We start from the raw sequence: 16,148 nt of genomic DNA on the forward strand, positions 1-16,148 counted from the left end.
TAGCATATAGCACTCCAATTCCAGTAAACCACCATGGCTTTTAGTTTCCAATATATGTTATTGTTTCATTTCGTTTGTGCAAATAATTATATATTCTGTTGCTTTTCGTAATTTTTGTGAGTCTTTAACGAAAAAGCATACTCGTATATCTACATATAAATAACGAATATCGTAACTAAATGTTTAGTTCAAATAAAAACCAAAAAACTAAATATAAAAAATAATAACATTAAAATTCACCGTAGCATCTGCGTATCGTAACATGCATAATTATTAAATATAGTTTATAGATTATACTTGCATTTGCGGCTTCTACTCGTAATAAGATCAATAATAACAACAGCAATAATGACTACACCCCCAAATGAGAATTTTCATTTGTATGCACCCCCCTAACGCGCTTTCCTATACATATAATTGGCTAAATATTGTAAATGTAATAGATTAGATGCCATACGATACGATTCTCTGCACCTGGATTACATCGCATTTCGTATATCGTATATCGTATATCGTATATCGTATTTTGTATTTTTTGTAAGCATATCGCATTACCGTATGTGGCATATGATGTCGTGGTTTAATTATTCTTGCAGTACTTGCTAATTTTGTCTTCTTTTGAGTTGAATAAACAAAGCAACAAACAGCAAAAATTGCTTAAATATTTTCGTTAAAATATGCAAACGTAATTAACAAATTTTTGAAATAAATGAAATATACAGATTTGAATTGATATAATGGTTAAACAGCAGCAATGGGCAAAGAATCCACGACCTCATATATAGCATATGACCTCTGCCAAGCAACTGTGTCTGTTCCAAACTTTTTGGTTTTGCTTTTAACCAAATAACTAACAACTAGAACAAAACTTCTTAAGCGCATTTACTTGTATCGTGCATGTTTGTGCCTGCTGCTGGAGTTTTTTTGGCTTATACAAAAAAAAGAAATACTCATACTTAGATTGAGATGCGGCGATCAAACTCTTCTGCACTGTGTATATTATAAAAACTAACCCACCCATATAAGTCTGGATTTGTTTGTATTAGGTGTTTAACTGTCTAAATATTGCCTTGTTTCTACTTCTAATAATTGCGACAAATTTTGGAACGCCTGATAAACAGAGCACTTCAGTGTTCATAATGTAAAAACCGAAACATTTACAAGTACTGATGAAACTGATAAGCTGCTTCATAAAATGGTAGCTTCCCACGATATACACAAACCATACTCACGAGACACTACCTCATTTACAGAAATGAGTGCAAGTAGTCCAACTCCGAAGACAACAACAACAGAAGCAACTCCAACAATTACAACGACCTTGACAACACTTGTAGAACGCACGAAAATAGATTTAACTGCAGAAAAGGAGAAGCCAGGAAAGAAAGAGTCGCTGGATATGGATGAGGCTCAGCGAGGAGCAGGTGATAGGGAGTACTTAGAGCAAATTATGGGCTGTGGTGACGTCAGACGAAAGATAATGCGTTTGGAGAGCAGTGGCAGTACAGAGTCTCTGGAGTCGCAGCATATTGCACCAAAGTTCATTGGAGATAACGTACCCGTGGTTAAGGCTGTGGTCCAAAGCATCGAAGATAAGATTTGTAGTACTGAGGTGAACGCAATACCGTTTGCAGTTCAAAAACGGGATCGCCAAGCTGAGCACAAAGAAGCGAACGTTGTTGAGGTAGAGAAACAAATTATGAGCGAAGCGGAGATTGCATTAGAACAGTTAATCAAATGTGAACCACCAACTGAGGTTGTTAAACTGTCACCAGTTGAGGCTATGGAACGTGGAGCAGTTGGCATGGCGCAAATTCAGGAAGAGGTTTGCGAGAAGATTTGTGTGAAGCGCAAAGCCTTTGAGGTAGCAGAAGACTTAAGTGAAACGCAAAAGACTTTATCAGAACAGGTAATAGGTTTAGATAGGCAAGTAGAACAGGTACCTGGAAACATTTTAACAGCAACTATTGATGAGCACGAAGAATTAGTAAGTAAGAAATCCGATTTAGAAACATTGCCAAATGTCAAGGAAGTGGTGCAGGACATTGAGCGAAGATACCCCTCATCAGTCGTTGAGGTTGTACCCTTTAGTCCACGTAAGCGGGAAACCGCTGAGCGCAAGGCTGATGTCTCATCAATAGAACAACAGATTTTAACTGAAACAGACTTAATTTTGGATAACTTAGGCACTATACGCGTTGTAGGGGAGAAAGTAGTTTCACCCGTTTTAGAAATGGGTAAATCGAGCACAAGTACTGAAAATCTTGAAACTGTTTGCGAAAAGAAATGCTCAAAGCGAAAAGTTTCCGATATGGCAAAGGTTTTTGATAAGCCAACAGATATTGATAGTAAATTAGCACAGAACGACATAAAAACCGTTACAACTAAATTCCTTTTAGATGAAAGAACTGAATACGATAATTCCAAAATTATTAAAAAACTTGAATCTCAGGCAAAAGAAAGTGATTTCAAATTACTTAAAGAATGTGATAAACATGAATTTCCAATAGATCTAACTAAGGACTCGCACGAAGTTGTATTTCCTAAGATCGCACATACTGTTGAACGATTGCATTCAATATCGAAGGCTGATATTGAAGAAACAAAAGAATTTATCCATGTTGCAAAAGAATATGAAAGAAAACTCAGTAATCTTGCTATCGAAGACATTAAAACATTTTCTCAAAAGGAAGATAATGAAGTTATTGTAAAGTTTCCATCGCATGAAAAACATGACTTAAGCACAAAATTGGAAGAGCCTCCATCTTACCAAGCAACTACGTTAAGGTCTTCTGAAATGTCTAAGAGCAATAATGCAATTATCTTCCCATCTGAAAAGAGACAAAAATCGACTGAAAGTGAAAGTGATGAAGAAATTGACCACAATGCAAAAATGTTAAAAATAAAACAGCTCTCAAAAACTAAAGAGAAAATGCACATGTCTTCAATTTCAAAAAATATTGAGGGCGAAACTTCGAAACCCGGCCTTACAGACACAGATAAAAGAAAGTTTCCTTCACAATCTTTAGAAGATTCTTCCAAATTCCAAATACAAACTTCCTCATTGGACAATAAAGATATTGAAATTTTGAAATCGAAAACCGACGATTTAGCCCCTACTAAGATGGAAGATTACCCAAAACCAATAGATGCTACCAAGCCAGCTCTGAAGGAATATTCTTCTGACAAAATTGAAAGCGATGGTAAATTTGACAAGCCTCAACCCATGCCCCTTCCTTCAGATATTCCTGTGAAACCCGCAACTACGACCAGTAGTGTAATTTCTTCTGTAAGTGAGTCTCTAAAGTCAGTTGAGACGCACGTTTCGAATGTAGTGAAGGAAACCGCTGATACGATTAAACCTATTGAAAAACCCAAGTCGCCAACTGATGAAAAGACAACCCCAAAAGCTGACGATTTAACTCCTGCTAAATTGGACGATAAAGACAAGTCTCCGTTAGATGCTACCAAGCCAGTTCTGAAGCAGTATTCTTCTGATGAAGATGAGAGCGATGATGAGTTTGACAAGCCTCAGCCCATTCCCCTTCCTTCAGATATTCCCCTGAAACCCACAACTACGACCAGTAGTGTAATTTCTTCTGTAAGTGAGTCTCTAAAGTCAGTCGAGACGCATTTTTCGAATGTAGTGAAGGAAACCGCTGATACGATTAAACCTATTGAAAAACCCAAGTCGCCAACTGATGAAAAGACAATCCCAAAAGCTGACGATTTAACTCCCGCTAAATTGGACGATAAACCAAAGTCTCCAATCGATGCTACCAAGACAGTTCTGAAGCAGTATTCTTCTGATGAAGATGAGAGCGATGATGAGTTTGACAAGCCTCAGCCCATTCCCCTTCCTTCAGATATTCCCCTGAAACCCACAACTACGACCAGTAGTGTAATTTCTTCTGTAAGTGAGTCTCTAAAGTCAGTCGAGACGCACGTTTCGAATGTAGTGAAGGAAACCGCTGATACGATTAAACCTATTGAAAAACCCAAGTTGCCAACTGATGAAAAGACAACCCCAAAATCTGACGATTTAACTCCTGCTAAATTAGACGATAAACCAAAGTCTCCGTTAGATGCTACCAAGCCAGTTCTGAAGCAGTATTCTTCTGATGAAGATGAGAGCGATGATGAGTTCGACAAGCCTCAGCCCATTCCCCTTCCTTCAGATATTCCCCTGAAACCCACAACTACGACCAGTAGTGTAATTTCTTCTGTAAGTGAGTCTCTAAAGTCAGTCGAAACGTACGTTTCGAATGTAGTGAAGGAAACCGCTGATACGATTAAACCTATTGAAAAACCCAAGTTGCCAACTGATGAAAAGACAACCCCAAAAGCTGACGATTTAACTCCCGCTAAATTGGACGATAAACCAAAGTCTCCAATCGATGCTACCAAGACAGTTCTGAAGCAGTATTCTTCTGACGAAGATGAAAGCGATGATGAGTTTGACAAGCCTCAGCCCATTCCCCTTCCTTCAGATATTCCCCTGAAACCCACAACTACGACCAGTAGTGTAATTTCTTCTGTAAGTGAGTCTCTAAAGTCAGTCGAGACGCACGTTTCGAATGTAGTGAAGGAAACCGCTGATACGATTAAACCTATTGAAAAACCCAAGTCGCCAACTGATGAAAAGACAACCCCAAAATCTGACGATTTAACTCCTGCTAAATTAGACGATAAACCAAAGTCTCCGTTAGATGCTACCAAGCCAGTTCTGAAGCAGTATCCTTCTGATGAAGATGAGAGCGATGATGAGTTCGACAAGCCTCGGCCCATTCCCCTTCCTTCAGATATTCCCCTGAAACCCACAACTACAACCAGTAGTGTAATTTCTTCTGTAAGTGAGTCTCTAAAATCAGTCGAGACGCACGTTTCGAATGTAGTGAAGGAAACCGCTGATACGATTAAACCTATTGAAAAACCCAAGTCGCCAACTGATGAAAAGACAACCCCAAAAGCTGACGATTTAACTCCTGCTAAATTGGACGATAAACCAAAGTCTCCAATCGATGCTACCAAGACAGTTCTGAAGCAGTATTCTTCTGATGAAGATGAGAGCGATAATGAGTTTGACAAGCCTCAGCCCATTCCCCTTCCTTCAGATATTCCCCTGAAACCCACAACTACGACCAGTAGTGTAATTTCTTCTGTAAGTGAGTCTCTAAAGTCAGTCGAGACGCACGTTTCGAATGTAGTGAAGGAAACCGCTGATACGATTAAACCTATTGAAAAACCCAAGTCGCCAACTGATGAAAAGACAACCCCAAAATCTGAGGATTTAACTCCTGCTAAATTAGACGATAAACCAAAGTCTCCGTTAGATGCTACCAAGACAGTTCTGAAGCAGTATTCTTCTGACGAAGATGAAAGCGATGATGAGTTTGACAAGCCTCAGCCCATTCCCATTCCTTCAGATATTCCCCTGAAACCCACAACTACGACCAGTAGTGTAATTTCTTCTGTAAGTGAGTCTCTAAAGTCAGTCGAGACGCACGTTTCGAATGTAGTGAAGGAAACCGCTGATACGATTAAACCTATTGAAAAACCCAAGTCGCCAACTGATGAAAAGACAACCCCAAAATCTGAGGATTTAACTCCTGCTAAATTAGACGATAAACCAAAGTCTCCAATCGATGCTACCAAGACAGTTCTGAAGCAGTATTCTTCTGATGAAGATGAGAGCGATGATGAGTTTGACAAGCCTCAGCCCATTCGCCTTCCTTCAGATATTCCCCTGAAACCCACAACTACGACCAGTAGTGTAATTTCTTCTGTAAGTGAGTCTCTAAAGTCAGTCGAGACGCATTTTTCGAATGTAGTGAAGGAAACCGCTGATACGATTAAACCTATTGAAAAACCCAAGTCGCCAACTGATGAAAAGACAACCCCAAAAGCTGGCGATTTAACTCCCGCTAAATTGGACGATAAACAAAAGTCTCCAATCGATGCTACCAAGACAGTTCTGAAGCAGTATTCTTCTGATGAAGATGAGAGCGATGATGAGTTTGACAAGCCTCAGCCCATTCCCCTTCCTTCAGATATTCCCCTGAAACCCACAATTACGACCAGTAGTGTAATTTCTTCTGTAAGTGAGTCTCTAAAGTCAGTCGAGACGTACGTTTCGAATGTAGTGAAGGAAACCGCTGATACGATTAAACCTATTGAAAAACCCAAGTCGCCAACTGATGAAAAGACAACCCCAAAAGCTGACGATTTAACTCCCGCTAAATTGGACGATAAACCAAAGTCTCCAATCGATGCTACCAAGACAGTTCTGAAGCAGTATTCTTCTGACGAAGATGAGAGCGATGATGAGTTTGACAAGCCTCAGCCCATTCCCCTTCCTTCAGATATTCCCCTGAAACCCACAATTACGACCAGTAGTGTAATTTCTTCTGTAAGTGAGTCTCTAAAGTCAGTCGAGACGCACGTTTCGAATGTAGTGAAGGAAACCGCTGATACGATTAAACCTATTGAAAAACCTAAGTCGCCAACTGATGAAAAGACAACCCCAAAAGCTGACGATTTAACTCCTGCTAAATTAGACGATAAACCAAAGTTTCCAATCGATGCTACAAAGCCAGTTCTGAAGCAGTATTCTTCTGATGAAGATGAGAGCGATGATGAGTTTGACAAGCCTCAGCCCATTCCCCTTCCTTCAGATATTCCCCTGAAACCCACAACTACGACCAGTAGTGTAATTTCTTCTGTAAGTGAGTCTCTAAAGTCAGTCGAGACGCACGTTTCGAATGTAGTGAAGGAAACCGCTGATACGATTAAACCTATTGAAAAACCCAAGTCGCCAACTGATGAAAAGACAACCCCAAAAGCTTACGATTTAACTCCCGCTAAATTGGACGATAAACCAATGTCTCCAATCGATGCTACCAAGACAGTTCTGAAGCAGTATTCTTCTGACGAAGATGAAAGCGATGATGAGTTTGACAAGCCTCAGCCCATTCCCCTTCCTTCAGATATTCCCCTGAAACCCACAACTACGACCAGTAGTGTAATTTCTTCTGTAAGTGAGTCTCTAAAGTCAGTCGAGACGCACGTTTCGAATGTAGTGAAGGAAACCGCTGATACGATTAAACCTATTGAAAACCCAAGTCGCCAACTGATGAAAAGACAACCCCCAAATCTGACGATTTAACTCCTGCTAAATTAGACGATAAACCAAAGTCTCCGTTAGATGCTACCAAGCCAGTTCTGAAGCAGTATTCTTCTGATGAAGATGAGAGCGATGATGAGTTCGACAAGCCTCAGCCCATTCCCATTCCTTCAGAAATTCCCCTGAAACCCACAACTACAACCAGTAGTGTAATTTCTTCTGTAAGTGAGTCTCTAAAGTCAGTCGAGACGCACGTTTCGAATGTAGTGAAGGAAACCGCTGATACGATTAAACCTATTGAAAAACCCAAGTCGCCAACTGATGAAAAGACAACCCCAAAAGCTAACGATTCAACTCCCGCTAAATTGGACGATAAACCAAAGTCTCCAATCGATGCTACCAAGACAGTTCTGAAGCAGTATTCTTCTGACGAAGATGAGAGCGATGATGAGTTTGACAAGCCTCAGCCCATTCCCCTTCCTTCACATATTCCCCTGAAACCCACAACTACGACCAGTAGTGTAATTTCTTCTGTAAGTGAGTCTCTAAAGTCAGTTGAGACGCACGTTTCGAATGTAGTGAAGGAAATCGCTGGTACGATTATACCTATTGAAAAACCCAAGTCGCCAACTGATGAGAAGACAACCCCAAAAGCTGACGATTTAACTCCCGCTAAATTAGACGATAAACCAAAGTCTCCAATCGATGCTTCCAAGACAGATCTGAAGCAGTATTCTTCTGACGAAGATGAGAGCGATGATGAGTTTGACAAGCCTCAGCCCATTCCCCTTCCTTCAGATATTCCCCTGAAACCCACAACTACGACCAGTAGTGTAATTTCTTCTGTAAGTGAGTCTCTAAAGTCAGTTGAGACGCACGTTTCGAATGTAGTGAAGGAAATCGCTGGTACGATTATACCTATTGAAAAACCCAAGTCGCCAACTGATGAAAAGACAACCCCAAAAGCTGACGATTTAACTCCTGCTAAATTAGACGATAAACCAAAGTCTCCGTTAGATGCTACAAAGCCAGTTCTGAAGCAGTATTCTTCTGACGAAGATGAGAGCGATGATGAGTTTGACAAGCCTCAGCCCATTCCCCTGAAACCCACAACTACGACCAGTAGTGTAATTTCTTCTGTAAGTGAGTCTCTAAAGTCAGTCGAGAGGCACGTTTCGAATGTAGTGAAGGAAACCGCTGATACGATTAAACCTATTGAAAAACCCAAGTCGCCAACTAATGAAAAAACAACCCCAAAAGCTGACGATTTAACTCCTGCTAAATTAGAAGATAAACCAAAGTCTCCAATCGATGCTACCAAGACAGTTCTGAAGCAGTATTCTTCTGATGAAGATGAGAGCGATGATGAGTTTGACAAGCCTCAGCCCATTCCCCTTCCTTCAGATATTCCCCTGAAACCCACAACTACGACCAGTAGTGTAATTTCTTCTGTAAGTGAGTCTCTAAAGTCAGTTGAGACGCACGTTTCGAATGTAGTGAAGGAAACCGCTGATACGATTAAACCTATTGAAAAACCCAAGTCGCCAACTGATGAAAAGACAACCCCAAAAGCTGACGATTTAACTCCTGCTAAATTAGACGATAAACCAAAGTCTCCGTTAGATTCTACCAAGCCAGTTCTGAAGCAGTATTCTTCTGACGAAGATGAGAGCGATGATGAGTTTGACAAGCCTCAGCCTATTCCCCTTCCTTCAGATATTCCCCTGAAACCCACAACTACGACCAGTAGTGTAATTTCTTCTGTAAGTGAGTCTCTAAAGTCAGTCGAGACGCACGTTTCGAATGTAGTGAAGGAAACCGCTGATACGATTAAACCTATTGAAAACCCAAGTCGCCAACTAATGAAAAAACAACCCCAAAAGCTGACGATTTAACTCCCGCTAAATTAGAAGATAAACCAAAGTCTCCAATCGATGCTACCAAGACAGTTCTGAAGCAGTATTCTTCTGATGAAGATGAGAGCGATGATGAGTTTGACAAGCCTCAGCCCATTCCCCTTCCTTTAGATATTCCCCTGAAACCCACAACTACGACCAGTAGTGTAATTTCTTCTGTAAGTGAGTCTCTAAAGTCAGTCGAGACGCACGTTTCGAATGTAGTGAAGGAAACCGCTGGTACGATTAAACCTATTGAAAACCCAAGTCGCCAACTGATGAAAAGACAACCCCAAAAGCCGACGATTTATCTCCCGCTAAATTGGACGATAAACCAAAGTCTCCAATCGATGCTACCAAGACAGTTCTGAAGCAGTATTCTTCTGACGAAGATGAGAGCGATGATGAGTTTGACAAGCCTCAGCCCATTCCCCTTCCTTCAGATATTCCCCTGAAACCCACAACTACGACCAGTAGTGTAATTTCTTCTGTAAGTGAGTCTCTAAAGTTAGTCGAGACGCACGTTTCGAATGTAGTCAAGGAAACCGCTGATACGATTAAACCTATTGAAAAACCCAAGTCGCCAACTGATGAAAAGACAACCCCAAAATCTGACGATTTAACTCCTGCTAAATTAGACGATAAACCAAAGTCTCCGTTAGATGCTACCAAGCCAGTTCTGAAGCAGTATTCTTCTGATGAAGATGAGAGCGATGATGAGTTTGACAAGCCTCAGCCCATTCCCCTTCCTTCAGATATTCCCCTGAAACCCACAACTACGACCAGTAGTATAATTTTTTCTGTAAGTGAGTCTCTAAAGGCAGTCGAGAGGCACGTTTCGAATGTACTCAAGGAAACCGCTGATACGATTAAACCTATTGAAAAACCCAAGTCGCCAACTGATGAAAAAACAACCCCAAAAGCTGACGATTTAACTCCTGCTAAATTGGACGATAAACCAAAGTCTCCGTTAGATTCTACCAAGCCAGTTCTGAAGCAGTATTCTTCTGACGAAGATGAGAGCGATGATGAGTTTGACAAGCCTCAGCCTATTCCCCTTCCTTCAGATATTCCCCTGAAACCCACAACTACGACCAGTAGTGTAATTTCTTCTGTAAGTGAGTCTCTAAAGTCAGTCGAGACGCACGTTTCGAATGTAGTGAAGGAAACCGCTGATACGATTAAACCTATTGAAAAACCCAAGTCGCCAACTAATGAAAAAACAACCCCAAAAGCTGACGATTTAACTCCCGCTAAATTAGAAGATAAACCAAAGTCTCCAATCGATGCTACCAAGACAGTTCTGAAGCAGTATTCTTCTGATGAAGATGAGAGCGATGATGAGTTTGACAAGCCTCAGCCCATTCCCCTTCCTTTAGATATTCCCCTGAAACCCACAACTACGACCAGTAGTGTAATTTCTTCTGTAAGTGAGTCTCTAAAGTCAGTCGAGACGCACGTTTCGAATGTAGTGAAGGAAACCGCTGGTACGATTAAACCTATTGAAAAACCCAAGTCGCCAACTGATGAAAAGACAACCCCAAAAGCTGACGATTTATCTCCCGCTAAATTGGACGATAAACCAAAGTCTCCAATCGATGCTACCAAGACAGTTCTGAAGCAGTATTCTTCTGACGAAGATGAGAGCGATGATGAGTTTGACAAGCCTCAGCCCATTCCCCTTCCTTCAGATATTCCCCTGAAACCCACAACTACGACCAGTAGTGTAATTTCTTCTGTAAGTGAGACTCTAAAGTCAGTCGAGACGCACATTTCAAATGTAGTGAAGGAAACCGCTGATACGATTAAACCTATTGAAAAACCCAAGTCGCCAACTGATGAAAAGACAACCCCAAAATCTGACGATTTAACTCCTGCTAAAGTAGACGATAAACCAAAGTCTCCGTTAGATGCTACCAAGCCAGTTCTGAAGCAGTATTCTTCTGATGAAGATGAGAGCGATGATGAGTTTGACAAGCCTCACCCCATTCCCCTTCCTTCAGATATTCCCCTGAAACCCACAACTACGACCAGTAGTATAATTTTTTCTGTAAGTGAGTCTCTAAAGGCAGTCGAGAGGCACGTTTCGAATGTAGTCAAGGAAACCGCTGATACGATTAAACCTATTGAAAAACCCAAGTCGCCAACTGATGAAAAACAACCCCAAAAGCTGACGATTTAACTCCTGCTAAATTGGACGATAAACCAAAGTCTCCAATCGATGCTACCAAGACAGTTCTGAAGCAGTATTCTTCTGACGAAGATGAGAGCGATGATGAGTTTGACAAGCCTCAGCCCATTCCCCTTCCTTCAGATATTCCCCTGAAACCCACAACTACGACCAGTAGTATAATTTCTTCTGTAAGTGAGTCTCTAAAGTCAGTCGAGACGCACGTTTCGAATGTAGTGAAGGAAACCGCTGATACGATTAAACCTATTGAAAAACCCAATTCGCCAACTGATGAAAAGACAACCCCAAAAGCTGACGATTTAACTCCTGCTAAATTGGACGATAAACCAAAGTCTCCAATCGATGCTACCAAGACAGTTCTGAAGCAGTATTCTTCTGATGAAGATGAGAGCGATGATGAGTTTGACAAGCCTCAGCCCATTCCCATTCCTTCAGATATTCCCCTGAAACCCACAACTACGACCAGTAGTGTAATTTCTTCTGTAAGTGAGTCCCTAAAGTCAGTCGAGACGCACGTTTCGAATGTAGTCAAGGAAACCGCTGATACGATTAAACCTATTGAAAAACCCAAGTCGCCAACTGATGAAAAGACAACCCCAAAAGCTGACGATTTAACTCCTGCTAAATTGGACGATAAACCAAAGTCTCCAATCGATGCTACCAAGACAGTTCTGAAGCAGTATTCTTCTGATGAAGATGAGAGCGATGATGAGTTTGACAAGCCTCAGCCCATTCCCCTTCCTTCAGATATTCCCCTGAAACCCACAACTACGACCAGTAGTGTAATTTCTTCTGTAAGTGAGTCTCTAAAGTTAGTCGAGACGCACGTTTCGAATGTAGTGAAGGAAACCGCTGATACGATTAAACCTATTGAAAAACCCAAGTCGCCAACTGATGAAAAGACAACCCCAAAAGCTGACGATTTAACTCCTGCTAAATTGGATGATAAACCAAAGTCTCCAATCGATGCTACCAAGACAGTTCTGAAGCAGTATTCTTCTGATGAAGATGAGAGCGATGTTGAGTTTGACAAGCCTCAGCCCATTCCCCTTCCTTCAGATATTCCCCTGAAACCCACAACTACGACCAGTAGTGTAATTTCTTCTGTAAGTGAGTCTCTAAAGTCAGTCGAGACGCACGTTTCGAATGTAGTGAAGGAAACCACTGATACGATTAAACCAATTGAAAAACCCAAGTCGCCAACTGATGAAAAGACAACCCCAAAAGCTGACGATTTAACTCCTGCCAAATTGGACGATAAACCAAAGTCTCCAATCGATGCTACCAAGACAGTTCTGAAGCAGTATTCTTCTGATGAAGATGAGAGCGATGATGAGTTTGACAAGCCTCAGCCCATTCCCCTTCCTTCAGATATTCCCCTGAAACCCACAACTACGACCAGTAGTGTAATTTCTTCTGTAAGTGAGTCTCTAAAGTCAGTCGAGACGCACGTTTCGAATGTAGTGAAGGAAACCGCTGATACGATTAAACCTATTGAAAAACCCAAGTCGCCAACTGATGAAAAGACAACCCCAAGAGCTGACGATTTAACTCCTGCTAAATTAGACGATAAACCAAAGTCTCCAATCGATGCTACCAAGACAGTTCTGAAGCAGTATTCTTCTGATGAAGATGAGAGCGATGATGAGTTTGACAAGCCTCAGCCCATTCCCCTTCCTTCAGATATTCCCCTGAAACCCACAACTACGACCAGTAGTGTAATTTCTTCTGTAAGTGAGTCTCTAAAGTCAGTCGAGACGCACGTTTCGAATGTAGTGAAGGAAACCGCTGATACGATTAAGCCTATTGAAAAACCCAAGTCGCCAACTGATGAAAAGACAACCCCAAAAGCTGACGATTTAACGCCCTCTAAATTGGACGATAAACCAAAGTCTCCAATCGATGCTACCAAGACAGTTCTGAAGCAGTATTCTTCTGACGAAGATGAGAGCGATGATGAGTTTGACAAGCCTCAGCCCATCCCCCTTCCTACAGATATTCCCCTGAAACCCACAACTACGACCAGTAGTGTAATCTCTTCTGTAAGTGAGTCTCTAAAGTCAGTCGAGACGCACGTTTCGAATGTAGTGAAGGAAACCGCTGATACGATTAAACCTATTGAAAAACCCAATTCGCCAACTGATGAAAAGACAACCCCAAAAGCTGACGATTTAACTCCTGCTAAATTGGACGATAAACCAAAGTCTCCAATCGATGCTACCAAGACAGTTCTGAAGCAGTATTCTTCTGACGAAGATGAGAGCGATGATGAGTTTGACAAGCCTCAGCCCATTCCCCTTCCTTCAGATATTCCCCTGAAACCCACAACTACGACCAGTAGTATAATTTCTTCTGTAAGTGAGTCTCTAAAGTCAGTCGAGACGCACTTTTCGAATGTAGTGAAGGAAACCGCTGATACGATTAAACCTATTGAAAAACCCAATTCGCCAACTGATGAAAAGACAACCCCAAAAGCTGACGATTTAACTCCTGCTAAATTGGACGATAAACCAAAGTCTCCAATCGATGCTACCAAGACAGTTCTGAAGCAGTATTCTTCTGATGAAGATGAGAGCGATGATGAGTTTGACAAGCCTCAGCCCATTCCCATTCCTTCAGATATTCCCCTGAAACCCACAACTACGACCAGTAGTGTAATTTCTTCTGTAAGTGAGTCCCTAAAGTCAGTCGAGACGCACGTTTCGAATGTAGTCAAGGAAACCGCTGATACGATTAAACCTATTAAAAAACCCAAGTCGCCAACTGATGAAAAGACAACCCCAAAAGCTGACGATTTAACTCCTGCTAAATTGGACGATAAACCAAAGTCTCCAATCGATGCTACCAAGACAGTTCTGAAGCAGTATTCTTCTGATGAAGATGAGAGCGATGATGAGTTTGACAAGCCTCAGCCCATTCCCCTTCCTTCAGATATTCCCCTGAAACCCACAACTACGACCAGTAGTGTAATTTCTTCTGTAAGTGAGTCTCTAAAGTTAGTCGAGACGCACGTTTCGAATGTAGTGAAGGAAACCGCTGATACGATTAAACCTATTGAAAAACCCAAGTCGCCAACTGATGAAAAGACAACCCCAAAAGCTGACGATTTAACTCCTGCTAAATTGGATGATAAACCAAAGTCTCCAATCGATGCTACCAAGACAGTTCTGAAGCAGTATTCTTCTGATGAAGATGAGAGCGATGTTGAGTTTGACAAGCCTCAGCCCATTCCCCTTCCTTCAGATATTCCCCTGAAACCCACAACTACGACCAGTAGTGTAATTTCTTCTGTAAGTGAGTCTCTAAAGTCAGTCGAGACGCACGTTTCGAATGTAGTGAAGGAAACCACTGATACGATTAAACCAATTGAAAAACCCAAGTCGCCAACTGATGAAAAGACAACCCCAAAAGCTGACGATTTAACTCCTGCCAAATTGGACGATAAACCAAAGTCTCCAATCGATGCTACCAAGACAGTTCTGAAGCAGTATTCTTCTGATGAAAATGAGAGCGATGATGAGTTTGACAAGCCTCAGCCCATTCCCCTTCCTTCAGATATTCCCCTGAAACCCACAACTACGACCAGTAGTGTAATTTCTTCTGTAAGTGAGTCTCTAAAGTCAGTCGAGACGCACGTTTCGAATGTAGTGAAGGAAACCGCTGATACGATTAAACCTATTGAAAAACCCAAGTCGCCAACTGATGAAAAGACAACCCCAAAAGCTGACGATTTAACTCCTGCTAAATTGGACGATAAACCAAAGTCTCTAATCGATGCTACCAAGACTGTTCTGAAGCAGTATTCTTCTGATGAAGATGAGAGCGATGATGAGTTTGACAAGCCTCAGCTCATTACCCTTCCTTCAGATATTCCCCTGAAACCCACAACTACGACCAGTAGTGTAATTTCTTCTGTAAGTGAGTCTCTAAAGTCAGTCGAGACGCACGTTTCGAATGTAGTGAAGGAAACCGCTGATACGATTAAACCTATTGAAAAACCCAAGTCGCCAACTGATGAAAAGACAACCCCAAGAGCTGACGATTTAACTCCTGCTAAATTAGACGATAAACCAAAGTCTCCAATCGATGCTACCAAGACAGTTCTGAAGCAGTATTCTTCTGATGAAGATGAGAGCGATGATGAGTTTGACAAGCCTCAGCCCATTCCCCTTCCTTCAGATATTCCCCTGAAACCCACAACTACGACCAGTAGTGTAATTTCTTCTGTAAGTGAGTCTCTAAAGTCAGTCGAGACGCACGTTTCGAATGTAGTGAAGGAAACCGCTGATACGATTAAGCCTATTGAAAAACCCAAGTCGCCAACTGATGAAAAGACAACCCCAAAAGCTGACGATTTAACGCCCTCTAAATTGGACGATAAACCAAAGTCTCCAATCGATGCTACCAAGACAGTTCTGAAGCAGTATTCTTCTGACGAAGATGAGAGCGATGATGAGTTTGACAAGCCTCAGCCCATCCCCCTTCCTTTAGATATTCCCCTGAAACCCACAACTACGACCAGTAGTGTAATCTCTTCTGTAAGTGAGTCTCTAAAGTCAGTCGAGACGCACGTTTCGAATGTAGTGAAGGAAACCGCTGATACGATTAAACATATTGAAAAACCCCAGTCGCCAACTGATGAAAAGAGAACCCCAAAAGCTGTCGATTTAACTCCTGCTAAATTGGACGATAAACCAAAGTCTCCAATCGATGCTACCAAGACAGTTCTGAAGCAGTATTCTTCTGACGAAGATGAGACCGATGATGAGTTTGAGAAGCCTCAGCCCATTTCCCTTCCTTCAGATATTCCCCTGAAACCCACAACTACGACCAGTAGTGTAATTTCTTCTGTAAGTGAGACTCTAACGTCAGTCGAGACGCACGTTTCGAATGTAGTCAAGGAAACCGCTGATACGATTAAACCTATTGAAAAACCCAA

General features: G+C 41.6%; 2 protein-coding genes across 2 annotated transcripts in view; both read left to right on the forward strand.

Annotated features, from left to right (window-relative positions):
• LOC133845823 (ankyrin-2-like) overlaps positions 1-16,148 on the forward strand; it is a 65,261-nt gene that overhangs the window by 23,152 nt on the left and 25,961 nt on the right.
• The window catches only part of LOC133845825 (uncharacterized), a 34,244-nt gene that overhangs the window by 1,012 nt on the left and 17,084 nt on the right, over positions 1-16,148 (forward strand). The window lies entirely within an intron of this gene.

Source organism: Drosophila sulfurigaster, chromosome 3 (genome assembly GCF_023558435.1).
Source record: "Drosophila sulfurigaster albostrigata strain 15112-1811.04 chromosome 3, ASM2355843v2, whole genome shotgun sequence".
Classification (NCBI taxonomy): Eukaryota; Metazoa; Arthropoda; class Insecta; order Diptera; family Drosophilidae; genus Drosophila; species Drosophila sulfurigaster.